The sequence below is a fragment of the Nannobrachium achirus genome (assembly GCF_963921795.1).
Source record: "Nannobrachium achirus genome assembly, chromosome: 13".
NCBI lineage: Eukaryota > Metazoa > Chordata > Actinopteri > Myctophiformes > Myctophidae > Nannobrachium > Nannobrachium achirus.
The window spans coordinates 4,038,217-4,062,285 of NC_137833.1; positions in this window are offsets into that span (position 1 = coordinate 4,038,217).

The following is a 24,069-nucleotide window of genomic DNA, read 5'->3' on the forward strand; positions in this document are numbered from 1 at the left end:
GCGCAGGTGCGCGCGAGAAAGAGAAAGGGAATGCAATGCGATGTCCTGATTGCTTTAATCCTACAGGCAATGCAGCTGTGTGAGTGTCATCATCATAGCAGAATGCGTGTATGACTGTGTCGGTGTGCTTGCTGGCTTGTGTGTGCGTGCGTGCATGTGCGCGCGTCAGTCTGTCGGTCGGTGTGTTTTTGCTTGTGTGCGTGTGTGTGTGTGCGTGCGTGAGCGCGTGTGTGTAGGCGTTGAAATCCCAAGCAGGCAGCATAGCCTACTGGTGTGTCCTGAGAATATAGTGAAATGAATAGTTCTATAGGACCATAGGCTACAGTGAATCCATTACAAGTATAGCCTGGTTACTTTGTGGCGATGCATTACATAAGGATCTGTAGGGGAACTGGTTGGAAGTCAAATCGGGATTTCTTTTTTCCTTTCTTTTTTTTTAGGGGGGGGGGGGGGGGTGAATGACTGACAAAATCATGTGAATCTATCTGTCCGATCCGTCGGTCGTCAGAAAAGGCGCATATTTTACGCACTGTCCGTTTCGACCTGACAGTTCTCTTTATGGGGAGAAATATGTAAAAAAAAAACATACCATCTACATGCATGGACGACACCTCGATCGGTGGCAATGATGCGCGGTTCGACACCAAGAGAAGAGACACGTTCCTTTTATATGAGACTGTAAGTAGCCTTGGACTCTCATCCTTAAGCTGGACGTTATGCTTTATGAATCAATGGAATGGAACACACGTTTATAAAGAGAACATCAACTTTTTCTCCCCTTAAATTTATTTAAATGAAAACCTTTGCGGATGCTTTTGCCTTATAACATGCGAGTGTATTGTGCGTGATGTTGTTGAATATAATAGCCTGACATTAATAATAATGAACATTTAATCACAGAGCAGCAATAATAAGAGGATATATCATCGTACCTTACACTGCGGAAGCTATGGCTATTTTTCCAACATACTTGGCCACATCCTTTATAAATAAATTCTGCAGCCCTCTGATGGTAGATCGGTCCTCTCCATGCCCAACAATACGAGTCCGATAAGATAATGCAACAAGATGTTCCGATAGATCAACCAACAAAAAGAAGAAGAAGAGAAAAAAAATTGCGTTTTTTTTTTAGACTCCGGTCTGGTTCATGTCTCCTTCTGTTTCCCCATCAACACACAGCGATCGAGCCTGGCTGGCACACAGAGAGAGAGAGAGAGAGAGAGAGAGAGAGAGAGAGGGGGGTAGAGAGAGAGAGGGAGAGGTAGAGAGAGATGGAGAGAGAGAGAGAGAGAGAGAGAGAGAGAGAGAGAGAGAGAGAGAGAGAGAGAGAGAGAGAGAGAGAGAGAGAGAGAGAGAGAGAGAGCGAGGGAGAGCGAGGGAGAGAGAGAGAGAGAGAGAGAGAGAGAGAGAGAGAGAGAGAGAGAAGGCAACATACGACAAAACGATCCAAGAGAAATGTCTTCTTGAGTGATGGAAAGAAAGCTATTATTTCACCCGCAAATAATTCGGCCCAATCCTCATCTATTCCTATATGGATATATTCTCTCCTCCAACGGTAGTGCACGCGCAGGCAATAAGTCGTCACAAAAAGATGCTAAAGGGAAAAAAAAGACAAAAAAGAATCCAGTCAGTGCAGTCAGTGAATGGGTGGATGATGTGATGTTGGAATAGGCTATAACACGGAGTTGGAGCGGAGGAGAGAGAAACAGACGCTCTCAGCTCGCACACACACAGCACAGCTCCAGGAGAGTGTATAGATAGGCTGCAATATCACGTCACAGTCACAGCCGCGAAGATAAAGCACGTACGCGTACGCGCTGCTCCTCGATCGCTCGCTCGCCGCTGCGCCTGGCTTGGCTGCATGGATGGCGAGGCGAGTGTGGCACCGCTTTTTACGCGTGCACACAGCGCGCACGGCGCGCGCACACACGCACGCGCGCACACACTCCTCCTTTTCATATACTAGCCTCCCCCTGTAAATTCGAGTCAAAAGGGTTTTCCCCCTGTAACCGGACCCACGCACGGTGTGCGCCCCGCGCAGAAACATAGCTTTCGTGAACTGGAATATTTGGGCTTTTTTGGGGTTTAATTTTTTGGTGCAAAATGGTGCGTGCACGGGATCATAATTGCGCGCGTTATTATCATGGGGGACTCTCGCACCCGGATTACCTTGTTCTGGGATGTCTAACTGTGATGCCATGGCATGGGAGCTTTTGAATTGTATTTGGTTTTTATGTAGGCCTATTTTTCCTTTTCTTTCTTCTTTTCCCGATGGACAATGAATGAATGGCCACTGCTCTTGAGTCTTTCGTCAGGTTCATGTTGAATTGTGTTGTAGGCCCTCTTTGTTATTTCTCATGCGTGCTGAATGATGGGACACAAGAACAACTTGACAAGTTGTCTTTGTGAACTTGCTCCCTACACACACACCATATAGATCGCAGCATCTACAGTTGCATGCTGCACATATACAGTCCAATGCATCTCTTTCAGGTGTACAGGGTAGACTGGAGTGGAGTTGTCTTGTTATTGATTTGTATTAATAGCCTAGGCTACAGCATGGCAACGTTCTTTCAGAGGAATGTTCTGATGGCATAACCTGTGCTGTGTGCAAGGTAAGCATGTCCTGCATTTATAGCCATACAGGAATAGAACACGTAAGAAATGTAGTCACGTACAGTATAGGCTACATTACATATTTATGGAAACATCATTAACCTGTGTGTGTGTGTGTGTGTGTGTGTGTGTGTGTGTGTGTGTGTGTGTGTGTGTGTGTGTGTGTGTGATTTTCCTCCTTTACATTATGTCCATACATACACACACACACACGTATATAGTGTTTTTTTTATAACTGCGATATTATTGCATGTTTTCTTTGCTTGCTATTTGTTAAGTCCATGAATTGAATACCAAGGACTTAGACGTAAAAGGACTTATTTGGGATGTTCCTTTTAGGCAGGGTGTCTAACTGTACTTGTACTGTACTACATTTACTTGTACTGTTCTCCATTTTTGTCTAATAAAATAATCAATCAATCAAAACACATTGCCACACATGGCCTTAATACAAGCCATGACAACATGCAAACAGCTAATTTTCTCTCTTTTCTTTCCTTTTACCCCGCCCCTTTTTTTTTACCAAGTAGGCCTAATTCTCCTGAGAATGCTTTCTCATTGGTTGTGCAACGAAATCAGTGATTCCTGATTGGTTGTATTGGAAGAGTAAAACCAAACAAATAACAAGTGGTATGTAGGGAACGTTGTAAAGTCATGGGATTGCCAGTCGATATCTGAAGACAGGGCATTTACTGTATACATGTCACATGGATGAGCACACTTTACAGTCTAATGGTCAATAGACGCAGGACCTCCTATATAACTATAATTGTAATAGACAGGACATCCTATATGCCTATAATTAGGCCAAACCAACAACACACACACACACGCTAAAACTAGAGGTTAATGCACATGACCTTCACAGATCCGTGGAACGGAAATATTTGCATATTCACAGCGATTCTTGCATATTTGGACTCATTCAGAGAAGCCTAATTATAACGACATTAGCATTTCGTTTCATTTTTGTCTTGATGAGGTCAACCGTGCCATCATTTCTTTGCAACGCGTAGTTTACTGTCATTATTCTGTTCCTCTCTTCAAGGCCGTGGTGGAATGGCTTCCATTTCAACATCTGTTGCTCCCAATATCGAGAATGTATTCACTGCACATGCCGGAAACCTTGATATTACACACAGAATATATGAGCCACAGCAATGTGAGGAGCTAAGATGAAATAAAAATAAATACGTTTAGCACATCAAACCCTATAGACTTAAAGGACAACTTTGTTCTTTTACCACGAGAAGGGTTCATATTTTACTCTCTATCATTTTAGTGATTTTAACGATTTTGGTTGGGGGCATACATGCACGTGGCTAAATATGTGTTTTTAGACATAGTAAGTCCATTCCCAAGATGCACCACAATCTTTCATGGGCAGATGTGACTTATGGGGGCTGGTGTTAATAGTAACTAAGAAATTGCCGGCTTATTGTGTCAAAAAAAGACCTATTTGGCCACTTGTACGCATGCCCCCACCCACTGAAATCAACATACTAAAATCGCTAAAACAATAGAAAGCAGTAAATGAAAACATTTCAACACTCACCTTTTATTTTCTCTAATTACAATCTAAAATATGAACCCTTGTTGTAAAAAAAACAAAGTTGTCCTTTAATAAAACACAAGTAGCAGCTTTTTTACGCCAAATCTCTTGTGAAGCTTGTAGATCTGCTATTTTTGGCTATATTGTTCCCCCAGAATATGGATGCTTATAGGTTGAAGTGGCTAAAATGAAAAGCCACAGACACAGTGTGTAGAATTCAAAGTTTAGCAAAATCTCTTGCTATACTTATTAAGCAGATAGTGTTTCCCCTCAGCACATTCAGATGGCAGTGATAGCCATGTGACTGCATGCGGCCGGTAGCAGGGACATGCTGGGCCCCTGATTCAGCCCGGGAAAAAGAGTTGGAGAGGCCCTCATTGCGCGAGAGAGATCTCTCTCTATAGTGCTGCTGCTACTCAAAGATTTGGGACAAAGTGACAAGCCAGTGGGCCAATTACATGAGTTATATTTTGTCGTTGTCGGGTGGAAACCTTGTATGTCCAAAACTGTTTGTTTTGTATTTATCATTTTAAAAAATGATTTAAACTAGTGAAAACAGCCGATCTACAAGCACACAACGCCTCGCGGTGCGAGCGTTGTGTGCTTGTAGATCTGCTGTTTTCACTAGTTTTGTGCGACGGCCTTGTATGATGAAGCAGGGCCTTGCTTTGCGAAAAAATTTACACATTTTAAACTTGGAGATACGAGGTTTCTGACCGACAGTGACGATTTACTTTGTTGGCCGCCCAGCCCCCAAAATGGAACAAAGGCCGACATTTTTTTTCTTCTTTTTTTTTATGGCCGCCCTGGACCGGCCGTTCGGGAGTTGTCCCGCTTTTCCCAATGGCCAGCACGTCCCTGGCCGGTAGCCTTCTAATTCCATCGTTCCCCAGGTGACCAGTGAAACATCAGAAGTGACCTGCAGCCATAGCCCACATTTCCACGGCCATAATGAAGAAGACTTGGGTGTTTTGGGAGCGCTTTGGCTCTCTGCCAGCTAAAAGGTGGAAGACGTTCACGCCATGCTTTATTGAACAATGAAAAAACAATGAGCATCTCTCCAGTGAGTCTCTAGGAATGCTGCCATCCCTCCTCTCTCTCACTGATAGGACATTATACCATCCCAGCATGTTTGCCCGTTGGGCTGAACTGCAAACGCGTCTTCCAGACCTATAATATGATACACAAAGATTACACATTTCATTTGGTTAGAGAGTGGTCCCCAGGTGAGGGTTTAATTATATAAAGAACGATATCCACGTGAAATCATGAATGGTTGCGTGATAGACTCTGATGTACAGTAGCCCTGCAATTAAATAGTCAGTGACAAGGGTACACTGTACACTCCTGGAATGCTCATTTACACTCTGAGAGGGTACAAAATGGAACCTCTCGTGGAGAATTACAACTGGATACATTTAACACAGCATTTTACTGTACTTATTACGAGATCAGACCCATTAAAGTTTTATCTTTCATAGTGATTTTTGTGTGAAGGGAGAAGAAAAAAAGAAACATTAAATGCGTGACAGATAAAAAGCAGCATACATTATTCTGTTAAAGGACTGCTGGATTTCTGTTCTCCCCCCAGAGATACTGTAGAGGGTACTACTCGTGCTATCATGCACCTCATTACACCATTTTATTGCTGATAATTTTCTCCTCTAGTAGACACTCTAAAAATATATATCTGAGATATCTCTCACACTCGGACAGCATTTTGCCAAATCTGTTTTTATTCCATCAAGTCGAGATTGTGTTTGAGGAGAGCGTCTCTGAATTATTCATCGACGACGCACACACACATCTCTGTTAACACCTGTATGTTTGTGTGTGTGGGACAGCCGGTGTGTGTGTGTGTGTGTGTGTGTGTGTGTGTGTGTGTGTGTGTGTGTGTGTGTGTGTGTGTGTGTGTGTGTGTGTGTGTGTGTGTGTGTGTGTGTGTGTGTGTGTGTGTGTGTGTGTGTGTGTGTGTGTGTGTGTGTGTGTGTGTGTGTGTGTGTAATTTGATGGCAGTTAGATGTAATGGCTGTGTGTCTGTATCAATCATATCTGTATAATTTTCTCGAGGATGAAAGAGCATATGTTGCCAGCGTGCATTTTTTTTGCCCCTACGCAATCATTTCAAATGATTATATTATCTCTTGTTTTCAGAATAGGAGAAGATGAGATGGACTTTTCAGATCCATCCATCCATCGCTGCTTCTCTCCTCCTGTCAGTCACGTTTACACGCTGACAGGTGCCAGTGACATGTGAACGCACACATGCATACATGTGTGGAGCACAGACATACATCATGCACCGGTCCACGTACACTACAGCATGTGCATGCATAAGCACCTGCCGACGCATTCCACGCACCTGCACACATGACATGATCGCACGCACGCACGCACGCACGTTCGCACGCACGCACGCACGCACGCACGCACGCACGCACGCACGCACGCACGCACGCACACAGTACACACACACACACATACACACAGGGGTGTCGCACCAAATTCTGGGCCCTGGGTACAAGGATTCACTGCGGGCCCCCCATTAATGTTCTTCATAGGGGGAGGGGGTTTAACCCATTTAGACTGGGAACGCGTTATTTTGTGCTTTAACTATTGAAAAATAGCAGATATACAAGCTCACAGCGTGGGCACCGAGTTACAAATGTTCGCTTAAAAAATCCATACATTCAAAGATTTGCACACATTTTCACGACTTCACGCAGATCTGCAAGTTTGCAGCGTGGCACTCGGTGCCGCGCTGTGAGCTTGTATATCTGCTATTCTTCAATAGTTAAAGTATAAAATAATGAAGGCCCCCTCCACCTTGGACCCTTGTAACTCAGTCCCACTCCCCCCCCCCCCCCCCCCCCCTTGTGACGCCCCTGCATACACACACACACACACACACGCACGCGCGCACACACACACACACACACACACACACACACACACACACACACACACACACACACACTCTCTCGCTGTGTGTCTCTCTCTCTCTCTCTCTCTCTCTCTCTCTCTCTCTCTCTCTCTCTCTCTCTCTCAGATACTTAGCTCCTCAGAACGTCGGCTGGAATATAGATTTGATTTGCAGATTTCCAATGCAAATCAATCACTGGCAGGCGAGGCGGTCCATGTGTCACATTTGTCTGACACCGCTGATAATGGCTTTCTCCACCGTTGGAATCTCAACTGGATGACTTACTGACTGGCAAGACCCAACCGAGCAGCAGCAGCTCTATAGGTCTGAGAGAGGGAAGAGTATTTCTCCCAGCGAATTACCTGGTTTATCCTGCCGTGCTGTTTTGCAATAAGTTATTACCGCCATTTGTCATTACACGAGATGTACTGTTAGGTCAGAGTCGGGGAGTATTTTGTAGTCTCTTTACAAGCGCTGACACGTTGCTTCAACAAATTGCGAGGCACGTACGTGGCACGCTCAACCTCCCTTCTATACCCGCATAGAGAGTTTTTTTTTTTTTTTTTTTTTTTTTGGTGGGGAAAATATTAAATATTTTCAAACGGTGTGAGCTCTTTTTGAAGGGTTTCTTTTATTGTACGGCGGCCTCATGTGCCAGCGTTATAATTTCCCAGGAAGAACTCACAGCTATTATTTAGAGGAGCATCATTAAACCCATTTAGGCCTAGAATTATTGAATGCTTTAACCAGTGAAAAAATAGCAGATATACAAGCTCACAGCGCGGCACCGAGTGCCGCGCTGCGAGCTTGTAGATCTGCTATTTTTGAAAACGTCATGAAAATGTGTGCAAATCTTTGAATGTATTTTCAAAGCGAACATTTGTAACTCAAATTTTGCTTCTGGGTGGTCCCTGGAACTTGATATTTTGAGATGGGGGTCCGTGGCCAAATAAATATCATTTCGGGGGTCCTTCACATGAAAAGGTTTGAGAACCACTGACATAGTAGTCTCTCAAGAACAAACTAACTGAGCTCTAGTTAAACGAAAAGGACCTTTTCTTTGACGATGGCTGGCCAGATTGCTGACATAGAAACATAGGTTTTTAAAAAAAAAAAACCTTAGAAGAATTCAAAAGACACCTATAGAATCGGGTCAAAATTCTAATTTTCACGATTTTTCAAAAAATAGCAGATCTACAAGCTCGCAGCGCGGCACTCGTTGCCGCGCTGTGAGCTTGTATATCTGCTATTTTTCAATAGTTAAAGCATAAAATAATGATACACACAATGTGTACCCGTTCTGAATGGGTTAAATACGGAGCCAGCAACCCTACCCTGGGACACGAACAGAACTGTATAATCCATTTCACAGACAGGACCAAAGCCGCACAAACTTTAGAGAATATCTCGTCGTTTGTCCGTTGGAAACCTTGTATCTCCAAGTTTCAAATGTGTATGTTTTTAGTTTTTCTTTTGGGGGGGCGGCGGTGGCTCAGGGGTAGAGAAACCGTCATTAGAACACCTGAAGGTTCCCAGTTCGATCCCAGGCTCCCCCAGAGTTAATGTCGAAGAGTCCTTGAGCAAGATTCTGAACCCCTAGTTGCTCCCGGTGAGCAGGTTGGTGCCTTGCATGGTTGCCTCCGCCATCAATGTATGAATGTGTGTGTGAATGGGTGAATGTAATGCACAATCTATGTAAAGTGCCTTTGATAAAGGGCAAGGCGCTATATGAATGCACCATTTACCATTTACCATTTGGTAAATTAAAGCCCTAGTTCATCATACAAAAGTGTCGCACAAAAGTAGTGAAAATAGCAGATCTACAAGGCGTTGTAGTTCACAGTAGATTACAATATTGATGCTTTTAATGAGAGTTTACTGTCGTTGCACTGATGTAATAGATTTCTTAATAAAATAACTATATCACTTGATGTCATACTTATGTTGATGTTTAATAATAATAATAATAATAAAAAACTCTGTGTGATGAAGTTGGGATGAGGCGAAGTGTGAAGCCATATGCTGTACTTCTTTGGTAGTCAAAAGTTAGTAAAGGAATATTTATGTTGTTCTGTCAAAAAGATAGAGAGCTATGAGGGAAATCATCCGTCACACACACAGTCATACGCACGCACGCGCACGCACGCACGCACACACGCACGCACGCACACACACACACACACACACACACACACACACACACACACACACACACACACACACACACACACACACACACACACACACACACACACACGCACACACACGCACACACACGCGCACACACACGCACACACACGCGCACACACGCATGCACGCACACACAGTCACACGCGTGCACACGTGCACTCACACACACACACACACACACACACACACACACACACACACACACACACACACACGCACACGCACACACAGAGGAGGCATAACTCGTTCACTTGTCATTTAATTTATCAATAAATCAGTGCTTCAGAGCATCTGTTCCCCTTCCAGTGTGATGTTGACATGCCCTTCCACTGTGATGACAGTTATTGTCATATTTTGACACAAAACAGTTTATATGCAATTTATTGCTTTTTAGGAGACAGCTGGAAGTGGATGTGGACGTTTGCAAACCACACAACATGAAATGTTTGTTAAACCTTCAAAGCATTCTGAAACATGAATGCTAGATTATATTTATATTTTGTATATTTTGTGCTGTTTCTTGTTGTAAAGACACCGCTGGAAATTATAAGTGGCATTTCCACATGAGCAGCTAGGATATTTATTTGAGAGATACTATGTTAGTGTTGACTGAGATTGTCAGAATACTAACGAGAGTGAAAGCCTTACTGGCCTTGGGCAAGACGGAACACTCTTGAATTGGAGAGATCTCTCAGGTAACGACAAAAGGAAGAGACAGACAGGGGCGTCACAAGGGGTAGGAAAGTGGGACTGGGTTACTGGGGCCCAAGGTTGGAGGGGCCCTAATAACTTTATCTATTGAAATATATATATATGTATTTTTTAAGCGAACATTTCTAACTCAAATTTTGCTTCTGGGGGGTCCCTGGAACTAAATATTTTGAGATGGGGGTCCGTGGCCAAATACATATCATCTTGGGGGTCCTTGACATAGGTTTCTTGCACACATTTTCACGATTTTTCAAAAATAGCAGATCTACAAGCTTGCAGCGCGGCACTCGGTGCCGCGCTGTGAGCTTGTATATCTGCTATTTTTCAATAGTTAACATTCATGTGGGGCCCGCAGTGAATCCTTGTACCCAGGGCCCAGAATTTGGTGTGACGCCCCTGGAGACAGACATCAGGGTGGATGGATAAAGCAAAGGTGCCGTGAAGGGGAAATAGTACAATTTGAAGATCATCACAGTTTTAAAACCAAAAACAAAATCTAAATGAGAGCAATCGGATACTTCATACAGTACACAGAAATAAAGAATAGAAGTTAATTGAATTAACCTAAGTACAACTGTGAGGTACAGTCACTTTACTGGAGTATCAATACTTTTACTTCTACTCCACTACATCTCAAAGGGAAATATTGTACGTTTTACTCCACTACGATTATTTGAAACTTTAGTTACTAGTTACTATGTAGATTTTTATTACTGTACAAAACATACATATTAACACTTCAGCGCTATTTAAACTTCGGCTGTTTGAAAATAGACGATCTACAAGCTCATGCACAATGCGTATATTTTAGACTTTGTTCATTCTGCATAATTAATGACTAATTAATTACTGGACTTTGACTTGTGAGTGTTTCTGCTTGGCAGTATTGATACTTTTACTTAAAGGAATAGTTCACCCCCGAAATTACTTATTTTCTATAGATTACTAACACCATGGTTTACTAACCCCATGGAGATTTGAGTTCAATAAAATAAAAATGTTTTTGTTGCATTCTTAAGAGAATATATATTCCCCCATTGATTCTGGATGGAGACACAAATGCATTTGTGTCGGAATCAATGCATGGGGGTACATTTATTACGATCAAATTATCGTCTTAAGAATGCAACAAAAACGAAATAAAATATACATATTGAACTCAAGTCTCCTTACTTAGGGTGAGTAAAACAAATAAAAAATAAATAAATGTCATTTTGAGGGTGAACTACTCCTTTAAAGGGGACAATATTGAACTGTGTCATTAATATACCTTAGAGGAGTTGTGTGGAAATAGAAAAAAGGTTCCCCCCCTCCTGTGTTGCCTAGAACTGGAGGATTGATTTTGGGGTTTGTATTGTACAAGTACAACTTGATGACATCACACATGACATTGTACTTTACAATACAAACACCCAAATCAATTTCCACACAACTCCTCTAAGGTATATTAATGAGTTCAATATTGAAAATGGGTGGTCTTCCCCTTTAAGTAAAAGAATTGAGAGTACCTTTTCCAGCGGTGATAATTTGTATGGCTGGTTAAGTACTGCGGGTCATGATGATGTGTGACCTCAACAGCGCTTCTGGCTGTGCTTTTTCATTCCACTCACACTTCTATTTGTTTCTTCTTCCATGGCTGGATTCATAACTGAATTTTAAATCAAGGTATTTCTTCCCTCGCAGTGTTTCTGTTTTTTTGGGGGTGGTGTGTGTGTGTGTTTTTTTTTGCACGGTATGAAGTCCTCAGGGCATTTCTACATTTCCTTTGAATGTGGTTCCAACCACCATACCGCACGAACCTCATCTCCCCGGCTATGTAAATATTCAATGAGCAGCGCTGGCCCCGTGCTGTAGATTGAAAAGCCTTCCAACTCGCTTTGAAAAACTTCGTTTTTTTATAACACTGGTATATACTAAGGGAGACTTAAGCTAATCTGTGTTTTACACCAGGGTGTCTTCAACGTTTTCAGGCCAAGGACCCCTTAGTTGAGAGAGAGATATGAAGCAGGGACCCCCCACAACATTTTCATTGATTCCATATAGTTTCATTTCGTTCATCAGTGTATTTTGGATTCGTGTCCATTTGTGTTTTCAGATATTTAACCACTTGAACCGTCACTACCTAATAAACTTCACCTTTTACTCTATACTTAGTCTGCTCTTTTCCCCCTCTACACCAAAGCTCTTTGCCGAAAATAGCCGATCTACAAGCTCACATTGTAGATCTGCTATTTTTGCCCACCAGTTCTCAGAATATGGACACCAGAGTTCAGGTTGTTAATATAAAAAGGATTGGAAGATTTGGAGGACCCCCTGTAGTAACTCTGAGGATCCAAGAGGGGTCCCGGACCCCCTGTTGAAGACCCCTGCTTTACATAGAAAGCGATGGTTGTATTTAAATGACCTCAACAGCCCAACATTTATCTGAAACATGACACAACCTACTTCAGCCTCGAGTAGCACAATAGAAAAATGACCCTGAGCTAAAAAAATATTCCCACTTCATCTGGTGGATTCTCAACTTGAACTACTTGCCACTTATATGTATGGACACACATAATATGCACATATATGGACTTTTTATTTTATTTTATCCTTTTTTATTAATAATATGTATCCATATGCATACACTATATTTTATGCCCATACATGGAGATCCCTATCTGAACCAGCCACACAGATATGGGCCATGTCTTGGCCATCTGGCCAGTGATATACAGTATATCGATGACATCAGGGATCTTCATATATGGACATATAAGGGATTCTGGGGAATACATCATATATGGACTTTAACATAGGTGATGTCACCTGTGATATCACCTGTGATGTCACAGTGACAAGGGAACCAACCCATAGACTGTAAAAATGTGTACTGACACAGACAGACAGACACAGACTAGCTGCGACATTTCTCATGGTAAACTGCGACCTTCGGCCTTGGTGATTTAAGGCCTTGTTTTGATGCCTGTGGATCTCCATATATGTATGGACATAAAGTATTTTTTTCTTTTTCTGGGAATGACCATATATGGACTTTTATACCCTGAGAAATCTCGTAGCTTGTCTGACTGTCAGTACAGGAGGTGATTTCACGTGACATCCTTTTTATGCCCATATATGAGTCATTCTGTACCACATCACTGTGACTCACTGACATCACACTGACATCACTTCCTGTACAGACAGACAGACAGTCAGTCAGACAGACAGACAGACAGACAGACAGACAGACAGACAGACAGACAGACAGACAGACAGACAGACAGACAGACAGACAGACAGACAGACAGACAGACAGACAGACAGACAGACAGACAGACAGACAGACAGACAGACAAGCTACAAGGTTTTTCAGGGTATAATGCTACCTTCGGTCACAACAACCTACTTCAGCCTCAAGTAGCACAATAGAAAAATGACCTGAGCAAAAAAATAAATAAATGTTATGTTTGAGTGCTGCTATTCCCACTTCATGTGGTGGACTTTCAACTTGAACTATATGCCACTTATTCTTAACATGAAACAACTCGTGACACCAGCTAAAGTCAATATAAGCTGATCGTTTGCCTGTGTTTGTTTTGAACCATTATGAGGAGGAACTTGTGCGTGACCGATAGGCCCATCGTTGTCATTCTTTTGGGTACAAAAGGTGTGACAGGAGAAGATGCTGACGAAAGTGGTCTGAAAATAGCGTGGCAGCAGTTGGGGGACGAGGGGCAGGGGCGTCACACGGGGTAGGAAAGTGGGACTGAGTTACTGGGGCCCAAGGTGGAGGGGCCCTAGTAACTTTAGCTATTGAAAAATAGCAGATATACAAGCTCACAGCGCGGCACCGAGTGCCGCGCTGCAAGCTTGTAGATCTGCTATTTTTGAAAAGTCGTGAAAATGTGCGCAAATCTTTGAATATACGTATTTTTTAAGTGAACATATTTGTAACTCAAAGTTTGCTTCTGGGGGGTCCCTGGAACTAAATATTTTGAGATGGGGGGTCCTTCACATGAAAAAGTTTGAGCATCACTGACATGAAAACAGGTTTCTTGGCACACATTTTCACGATTTTTCAAAAATAGCAGATCTACAAGCTCGCAGCGCGGCACTCGGTGCCGCGCTGTGAGCTTGTATATCTGCTATTTTTCAAGAGTTAACATTCATGGGGGGCCCGCAGTGAATCCTTGTACCCGGGGCCCAGAATTTGGTGTGACGCCCCTGGACGAGGGGCTCTGTGTCCTTGTTAATCAAGAAGATCACGGGTCACCTTTGCGATTATCATTTCTGAATGCACACAATAACAAATTATCTCGCCGACAAATCACCTGCCACATTTTCATTTTCCCGGTCTATAATTTATTTTCCTCCCTCAATGGAAAGCGAGTGGGTGGGATGGGGGGGGAAAACCTGACAACGTCGAGGATGCCTGTGAAAGAACTGTGTCATTAACTCTCAAATACCGGGAACGCGCCCGAGTCGCGTTAGATTTGAACCACTTTAACCATTATTTTATGCTTTAACCTTAGAAAAATAGCAGATATACAAGCTCACAGCGCGGCACCGAGTGCCGCGCTGTGAGCTTGTAGATCTGCTATTTTTGAAAAATTGTGAAAACGCGTGCAAGTCTTTCAATATCTTTGACCCGATCTTTGACCCGACTTCTAAATCCTTCTTCTAAATCAGTGGTTCTCAAACGTTTTCATGTTAAGGACCCCCAAAATTACATTTTATTCGGCCACGGACCCCCATCTCAAAATATGTTGTTCCAGGGACCCCCCAGAAGCAGAGATTTGAGTTACAAAAGTCTGCTTTGAAAAATATATATTGAAAGATTTGCACACATTTTCACGATTTTTCAAAAATAGCAGATCTACAAGCTCGCAGCGCGGCACTCGGTGCCGCGCTGTGAGCTTGTATATCTGCTATTTTTCAATAGTTAAAGCAGTCAATAATCCTAGTCCTAAATGGGTTAATTATAGACATGATAATGAGATAAGCCCATTGTAGTATCGTTTTGCATTAGCATATTGGCAACTTCATTGTCTTCATGTAGGTTATATGGTGTTGCTAATCAACCGAGGCTCACTAATCAATATCTGTCACCCTCACGTTTTGAACCTGCACTAACACGGTCAGCTCCCATAAATATGCCAAGCCCAAGATGTGTGATGTTTTGAGGACAGCTCTCGTGGGGGAACTTGAACAATCACCTTTATAGTCCACACATACACAAGCCCGGCAGGGATTGGATTTTCTAGTAGGGCTAAGGAGATATGGACACAATCAAATAGCACAAGATTTTTTTTTTTTTTTTTTTTTTTTCAAACTTAATTTTTATTTGCATCTTGTCACATTAGTCCACTTGCCAGAATCTGAACCCTGGCATATTGAGTACACCAAGGTTTTATGTTAGAAATGTTGAGTATGGGTCCCCAGCATTTAGAAACTGCCGGATGCTAACTTGCATGTATATTGAGCAATTTTCATAATTTGCATAATTTGATTTATTTAGCATAATCCCCCATAATAATGGGGTATATGTCAAAAACTGATTGGCTGATTTGAACAATATTGGAGTGGTTTTGGGGGTTATTGAGAATGCTGAATCCATTTCTGACATTTTCTAAATTCAAAATGGCCGTTTTAAACCGGAAATGGCCATACACAACATAAAAAAGTATCAAAATCACCCCACTTTAAGTTGGTATAAGGCCATTTCCGGTTTAAAACGGCCATTTTGAATTTAGAAAATGGATTCAGCATCCTCAATAACCCCCAAAACCACTCCAATATTGTTCAAATCGGCCAATCAGTTTTTGACATATTATCCATTATTATAGGGGATTATGCTAATTAAAGCTAATTATACAATTATGCAAATTGCTCAACATATGCAAGTTAGCATCCGGCAGTTTCTACATGCTGGGGACCCATACTCAACATTTATAACGTAAAACCTTGGTGTACTCAATATGTCCGGGTTCACAATGGGGCTCTATGGGCTGGCAAGTAGACTACATGCACATATTGTCACAGGGTCAACATTTTACTACATTATTCTCATCATAGTACAATCCATATCATTCTATTGTGGTGTCATTCTTCCGGGGTCGTGTAATCAGTCCATTTCTCCCATTTTTCAAGAAACAGCTCCTTCTGTATCCTGAGTCTATGTGTAAATCTCTCCATTACACATTTCCTCCACAAGTTTGGGAGTCACTTCTATACCCCAAGCTTGTTAGTGCTTTTTTGCTGGCAGCCAGCAGCACCTTGAGTCCTTGACCAGATACATGTCGTCTCCATGTGTGTGTGTGTGTGTGTGTGTGTGTGTGTGTGTGTGTGTGTGTGTGTGTGTGTGTGTGTGTGTGTGTGTGTTTTCCTGCATCAAGTTCCCTAGATATAATACCACACTTGTCTTTGGTATTTCATATTTCAATATCTCCTTTAATACTGACCACACTTCATTAAATAAAACATTTTTTGGACCGTTCCAAAATATTTGTTTGTGGTCAGCATCCATGTCTCCAGCATGGTTGTTTCTCTGTTGGAACTTTTCCTCTGATCTTTGGAGTTATGAGATTTTTTCTTTCTTAAAACCAAATACCACAATATCAATATTGGGATGATAATATCGTAGTGCTGGTAATGCTTGCAGAGATTGTCGATCTGCGCTATTTTGGAACATTTTTGGAACATTGATGAAAATATAAAATAAGTGACGAGAAGTACAACACTTACAGTATGCCATATCAATTCACGATATCGCGATATCCAAAATACCCGACAATAACTAGTCTCATATCACCATATCAATATAACATTATATTGCCAAGCCCTATATCAGCATCATGGCATGGAGAAATCCCATTCCAGTGAAACAGAAGCAGCATGTACATAACATCTAAGTAACTACTATAGTTTTGCAGTCATTATAAATAACCAGAGAAGTGGGCACCAAAACAATAGTGGGCACCAGGAAAATCGTATTTTTCCAGTTGTCCACTCTTCCGAGGTGCCCAGATTCCTGTAAGCTATATATATATATATATATATATATATATATTATATATATATATATATATATGTCACGGTTTGTTAGAGAAACAGTACGGTCGAGAAACGGAGCACTCGTGGTGCGGCACGGGGCGGAACAAGCGGTCGCCACAACAACGTCCTCCAGGCGGAGCCGCTCGATTGTCCACGACATTGCAAGCGGCGCGAAGGCCAGCGGACCTTGGTCCTGCTCTTCGCCCCCGAGCGCCGCAGGCGCGAGTGGCCGCGAGTGGCTAGGCTAGGCTAGGCTAGGCTAGGCTAGTAAATAAAGAAAGAGAGTCGCAAACGAGTGACGTCAGCGCCTTCACTAGTGAATGGCTGTCGTCGCCATCTGGTGGTGATTGGTGTGTGGTGAACGACAAAACAAGCGCTCTTACAATGAACGTCCTGAGTTACCCAAACATACTGTAACATATATATATATATACACTGCATGCATGCATGCGTGCGTGCGTGCGTGCGTGCGTGCGTGCATATACAGTTTTTGTCCTTATTTTCACAAGCCACATTTTCATCATTGCTGTGTTGTCTTTTTTCTTCTTTGTACTGTTCTGTATGAAGCATGGTGCTTAATCTGAAAAGACTCACATGCACTCCATTTGCCTATCTATCATAACTTTTGTGACTCTATAGCCTACTGTAACTGGAAGATACAGTTAATTAAAAATTCTATGATAAAATAATTAGCCTCTGCCGCAGACAATGGAGAATGAAATTCTCTCCTAATCATTCAAATGAAGTGATAAGAAACTTTTCAAGCATCTAACAATTTGCTGTCTGTGGGAAAAACCAGAACGCAGTTATTAATTTTCCTTGTCAGTTATTTTCAGAGCAATGGCCATGAATAGCATGAGGTTCTCATCCTTTGAGTCGTACCCCACATTACATCGTAAAGGCAGAATATTAGCAGTGAGGTGTGAGATTGATATTTTATGAAAGCGTGGCGTTGTATTCACAAATCTCTCCTTAAAGGAGACCATCCTGCTGTTATATTAAGGCAAATGGATATTGCTTCAGTTCTACACGGCAGGGACATCATTCTAGAAACACTTGAAGCAAATAACTGTGAGGTAACATGACCAACCTGTGAGGAGGTACCCTTAGGTACACCTAGCCCTGAAACATGAAAGTCGCTGTTAACATGACGTACGACAATAATACACCCCCCTCATCTCATCGTCATGGATGAGCACACACCGCCTCGCACCGCGAGGCGTTGTGTGCTTGTAGATCTGCTGTTTTCACTACTTTTGTGCGACGGCCTTGTATGATTTGCGAGAGAACGTACAAATTTGGAGATACAAGGTTTCCACCCAACAACGACGATATACTAGTGTTGTTGCTGCTCTTATACCACCATTATTCCTGGGGTTGGTGGGGGCCAGACAGTAGCCCCCCGCGGGCCGCCTATTGGGGAACCCTGATCTACGGGCTCGAAGGTTTCTTGACGTGTTGTAGGCTTGTAGATCACAGAATGTTGATCGCAATAAAACCATTTTCCCACATCTTTTCTTTCCCATTGGCTGTGATGCACCCAATGCCAAGTGCCAAAATGGCTCCAAGGTAGATGTGCCACGATTTTGTATGTTTTTCTTTACTATGCAATGAAAAAAAATGTTTTTTTTAAATAATTTTTTCCCCCACAGAAACAGACACAGTTGTTGTGATTCAGTGGCAAAATAATGTTGTCAATCAGACAAATGGTTCCAGAGATAGAGCTGTTTGAATGAAAAAAAGTGTCCATCCACTATTTTTCTCAATCAGCTAAACGAGGGAGCCAACACACAAACAGAGAAAACCATCTCTCTGATCTCAGGTCATTTTGACATCTTAAAAAAAATATATATATAAATAAATAAATAAATAAATAAAAAAACACAAAAGACGTCAAAGACGTCATTGGCACCCAGGCCCATTGAAAAAAAAAACGTCAAGAGACGTCATTGGCACTGAATGAGTTTTTAACTAGGAATGCATCCCTGTGCTCCTACCTTCAGCAGTGTAGCCTACTGCCCTGCTGTTCCCTGCACATACAATGAGTCTCTGACCCAATCAGTAAATTGACCAGTGGTCTGTCTGACTCTGCTTGCTCTCGCAGCAGGTTTGCAGACTAACTGCTGGCTATAGGGACATTAAGGCTCGCCTCCACAGCACAGTGGAAACCACACAATCACCTGCCTCTGAATGTTTAGAACAGCTAGGGGTCTTCAACCGGGGGTCCGGGACCCCTAGGAGTTACTTCAGGGGGTCCTCCAAATCTTTGTGTGATAGAAACCTTTTTTTCTCCTTTTTTTTATATCAACCACTTGAAACCCAGCATCCATATTCTGAGAACTTTAGCCAAAAATAGCAGATCTACAAGCTCTGTGAGCTTGTGGATCGGCTATTTTCAGCAAAGAGGTTTGGTGTAGAAGGAAAAAAAAGAGCAGACTAAGTACAGAATAAAAGGTCAAGTTCATCAAGTATTGACGGTTCAAGTGGTTAAATATCTAAAATCTAAAATACACAATGAATGTGCTGTCAAACAATGAAACAATATGGAATCTACGAAAAGTTTGTGGGGGTCCCTGATTCATCTCCCTCTCAACTAAGGGGTCCTTGGCCTGAAAACGTAGAAACCAGATGAACGGAAAGAATTTAATAATTGAAAAAAATTCAAATCTCACGGGACGTATGAAAGGAAACCAGTCCGCGATCGATTCCATCCCACGTCTTTGGATGTGTTCTGGCGTCAACGGGTTAATCAATGCGTTAATCAATTCAGAACGGGTACACATTATTGTGTATCATTATTTTATGCTTTAACTTTTGAAAGATAGCAGATATACAAGCTCACAGCTTGTAGATCTGCTATTTTTGAAAAATCGTGAAAATTTAAATTTTGACCTGGTGTCTTTTGAATCCTTCAAAGGTTTTTTGAAAAACCTTTGTTTCTATGTCAGCAATCTGGCCAGCCATCGTCAAAGAAAAGGTCCTTTTCACTTAACTGGAGCTCAGTTAGTCTGTTCTTTAGAGACTACTATGTCAGTGGTCCTCATACTTTTTCATGTGAAGGACCCCCAAAATGATATTTATTTGGCCACGGACGGACCCCCATCTCAAAATATCTAGTTCCAGGGACCACCCAGAAGCAAAATTTGAGTTACAAACGTTCGCTTTGAAAATACATATATTCAAAGATTTGCACACATTTTAACGACTTTTTCAAAAATAGCAGATCTACAAGCTCGCAGCGCGGCACTCGGTGCTGCGCTGTGAGCTTGTATATCTGCTATTTTTCACTGGTTAAAGCATTCAATAATTCTAGGCCTAAATGGGTTAATCAATGCTGAACATCCCTGTTACATTTTGAATGGCGGGGGGCGGGCGGGGCAGCCATATACCGTGTGATTTATTCATCTCAGTCAAATGTTGTGCTTCTTTTTTCCTTTCTTTCTTTTTCCTCCCCCTCCCCTCGTGACCTTGACTGAGCGGTCGGTGATTTGAATTCTGGAGGGGCTCCACTTAATAATAAAGATTAATGTTTGGAGATTATGCACTTGCCATGGCGAGTTAAACACATGGACGCATTCTAGACATGTAGACATGCAGGCCATACAGTAGACATGGGCTGTAATTAATTGATGCTCTTGCTCCTTATGGACAAGTAAAAGACAAACGTTAGTAGGGATGGGTATCGTTCACCTTTGAATCGATATGATATCTTTTTCGATACCTGGGAATCGATACGATACCCTTTTCGATACCATTTTCGATACTTTTTATTTAAGTTTAACTGCTCTACCACAGCAGTGATGATGAAGATCACACAGTGTGGCGGAGCGGAGAGTATAGACGTTGGATAATCATCATAATAATAAACATTATAGGCTATTGTCGGCTATTTTCCACAGTAACGAGTGTAGCCTACTAAAGCAGTCATTAAACTCTCAGTAGCCCAACTGTTACAGATGCGACCGGCCAGGGGTGCGTTCCAGAGTATCGAAACGAGGTATCGTTCGTTTTTACGTGAACCAATACCCGATAGTATCGACGTCATGCAATCGATACCATTAGAAGTATCGCAGACGATACCCATCCCTAAACGTTAGACTACATGAGCACACCAAAAGTACACAGAAATCATAACCGTTGAGTTTTAACACTCGGGTGACTGGGGAAAAAAGATCACTTCCACTCTGACTGCATTTATCAGTCAAATTGATAGGTATATTCTCTCCCTTTTGGCCCAGGAGAGCAACACCTCCTCCCCTGCTGCCAGTGGGGGTTCTATTATCTTCCAAATGTGAATTAGCATTTCAATTGACCTCTCAAATGGTGAGCGCAAAGGGTGTGAAATTCTCTCCTTGCTTCTGGGAGGGGGAGGAATGGGTGAGACCTGTCTTTATGACCGATAACTAACAGTCAGAGTGGTATAATGGTATATTATTTCATACTTAGGAAACGTTTCAGAAGGGGGAAAAAAAAGAGAACATAATGTCTTGAGTATTTAGGAAAAGTCATGGCAGGGGAAATTTCTGAGACCTTCACGGGGAGAGTTATTGCACTTTGCGATCTCAAAATCGGTCAGAATGACCTGTTAGTCACCCGTGTGTTAAACGGGAAGGTGAACGGTTGAATTGTAGAGACGGCTTGTTTACCGCGCAGTCACTAAATGCAAATAAAACCATAATACACGGTGTAGAACTAAATTGCCCTGTCAACTCCATCTCTCAAATCTACTGACAAATGCGCCGTGACATCATAGTTCCCACAAACATTTATGCGTCTCGTAAAGGTTTAATTTTGTGAGTGGGTATATCACCACCGCGGCCCCGAATAACCCCCACGATGTCCCCTCAGAGGAAAAACACACAGTCTCCGGAGACGACATCCAGGGACGCAGCCTTAAAATAGCTACGGGATCAGCTTCACAACATCCTGCTCACACTTCAAGCCCCATGTTTTAAAAAAAAAGGAAGAAAAAAAAATCACGTTTACCACAAAAAAGAACCGAATCCCAGAGCATCGTGCAGGGGCGTCACAAGGGGGGGGGGGGGGGGGGGGGGGGGAGTGGGACTGAGTTACTAGGGCCCAGGGTGGAGGGGCCTTCATTGTTTTATACTTTAGCTATTGAAAAAATAGATCTACAAATAGATCTACAAGCGCGGCACTTGGTGCTTGTAGGTCTGCTATTTTTGAAAAGTCGCGAAAATGTGTACAGATCTTGGAATATGTGTTTTTACGCTAACGCGAACATTTGTAACTCAAATTTTGCTTCTGGGAGGAGTCCCTGGAACTAAATATTTTGAGATGGGGGTCCGTGGCCAAATACATATAATTTTGGGGGTCATTCACATGGAAAAGTGTGAGCACCACTGACACAGAAACATATATATATATATATTTTGTTTTCAAAATACCTTAGAAGGATTTTAAATATTCCGACTCCGCACATATTTTCATGGTTTTTCAAAAATTGCAGATCTACAAGCTCGCAGCGCGGCACTCGGTGCCACGCTGTGAGCTTGTATATCTGCTATTTTTCAATAGCTAAAGCGCAAAATGTGTGAGTGAATCCTTGTACCCGGGGGGGGGGGGGCCCAAGAATCTGGTGCGCCGCCCCTGCGTCATGCAATTGATGCGGTGCGGAGTCAACCTTTCCTGAGGAGAGCAGAGTGCCTGGATGGATCAAGCCGTCGGCTGTAATGAGGTTGGCTGAAAAGTGCCTGCACCGCAGCTCAGCTGTCCCCAGTAATACCTATCTCTCCCTGCTCTGTGCTGCGGCCTGGCCTGTCAATCTGGGGGGCTGGAGGGACTTCGCCCGCTGCCTCCCCTCATCACAACATCGGCCCCCAAAAAGAGGTGCTTCCAGCAGCACCAATGGCCCCGGTTAACCCTGCAAGGCCCAGCGTTGCTTTTTGGCAACATTTTTTAAATCATTTAAAAAAAAATGTTATAATTAGTTTTCCTGTTCTTTTTTCACATTAACATCACCATTAAATCCTATTGTTTTGTATTACAATGCCATTGGCCACGATATTTGCATATAAATGCCCCCCACAGGGGCTGACATTCACACCTCCCAGAGAAGTTGAAATTCCAGCGTCTGGACGAACAACATCTCACTTTTTAACTGATGCTATTCCTCACTAAAACATAAGTATTCGTGATCATTAGAATGTCTAGAACATGTACATATGTTATTATTGTGAAAAATATCCCCAAAATGCAAATTAGAGCATGATTTATGATTCATGATTTATGGCTATAAAACCTTACAAAAACATTATTAATTTTTTAACATTACATCTTCCTGTGATTAGGACTCCTACAACACCATCTGATTCTTTTTATTTTTTATTTCTTTGGCCAGTAGAAATTAATTCGGGTCTTGCAGGGTTAAACCGATGTGCCTCCGTCATCACAACCCCGGACAGTCAATCTAAATCGGTCACGCGCAGCCCAGCAGCCCCACCCCCGTATACCCTATACCATTCATTCCCCTGTGTGCCTTAAGATACAGATGTTTGTTTAGCCCTTAACCACATAAACCCCTGTATAGTCTCTGTTCTGTGCTTGTTGTGATAGGTGAACATTCTGCAAACATAGCCGGCGTACAAGCTCACAACATGTCGCAAAACACACCATGTTCTGAGCTTGTACATCGGCAATGTTTGTTGTATATAACATACAAGGGTAAGAAAGACTTCATCATTGTCATATTTATGATTTGATACATTTGTATGAATTGTGTCCATAGACGGGTTTCTTGTTTACAAACATTGAGACTAAATGCACAGCTGACTGTATCATGTAATCAATTCCGTCCAATCCCCAAACCTGTTGTTTTGGGGAGCGCTGGTTTCATTGGCTAATTTTGGTACCGACCCTGCGCACGCATCTACTTCTTATCAGTGTAACGTGGACCAGAAACCCGTCTATTGGGATGTATGAAGGTGGGATTTGAATTGCATTGTTCAAATCCCCCACACATAATCACCACCTGTCCCCTGTACATACAGACCCCCTTCAGAGGCTGGCCTCTTGGAAA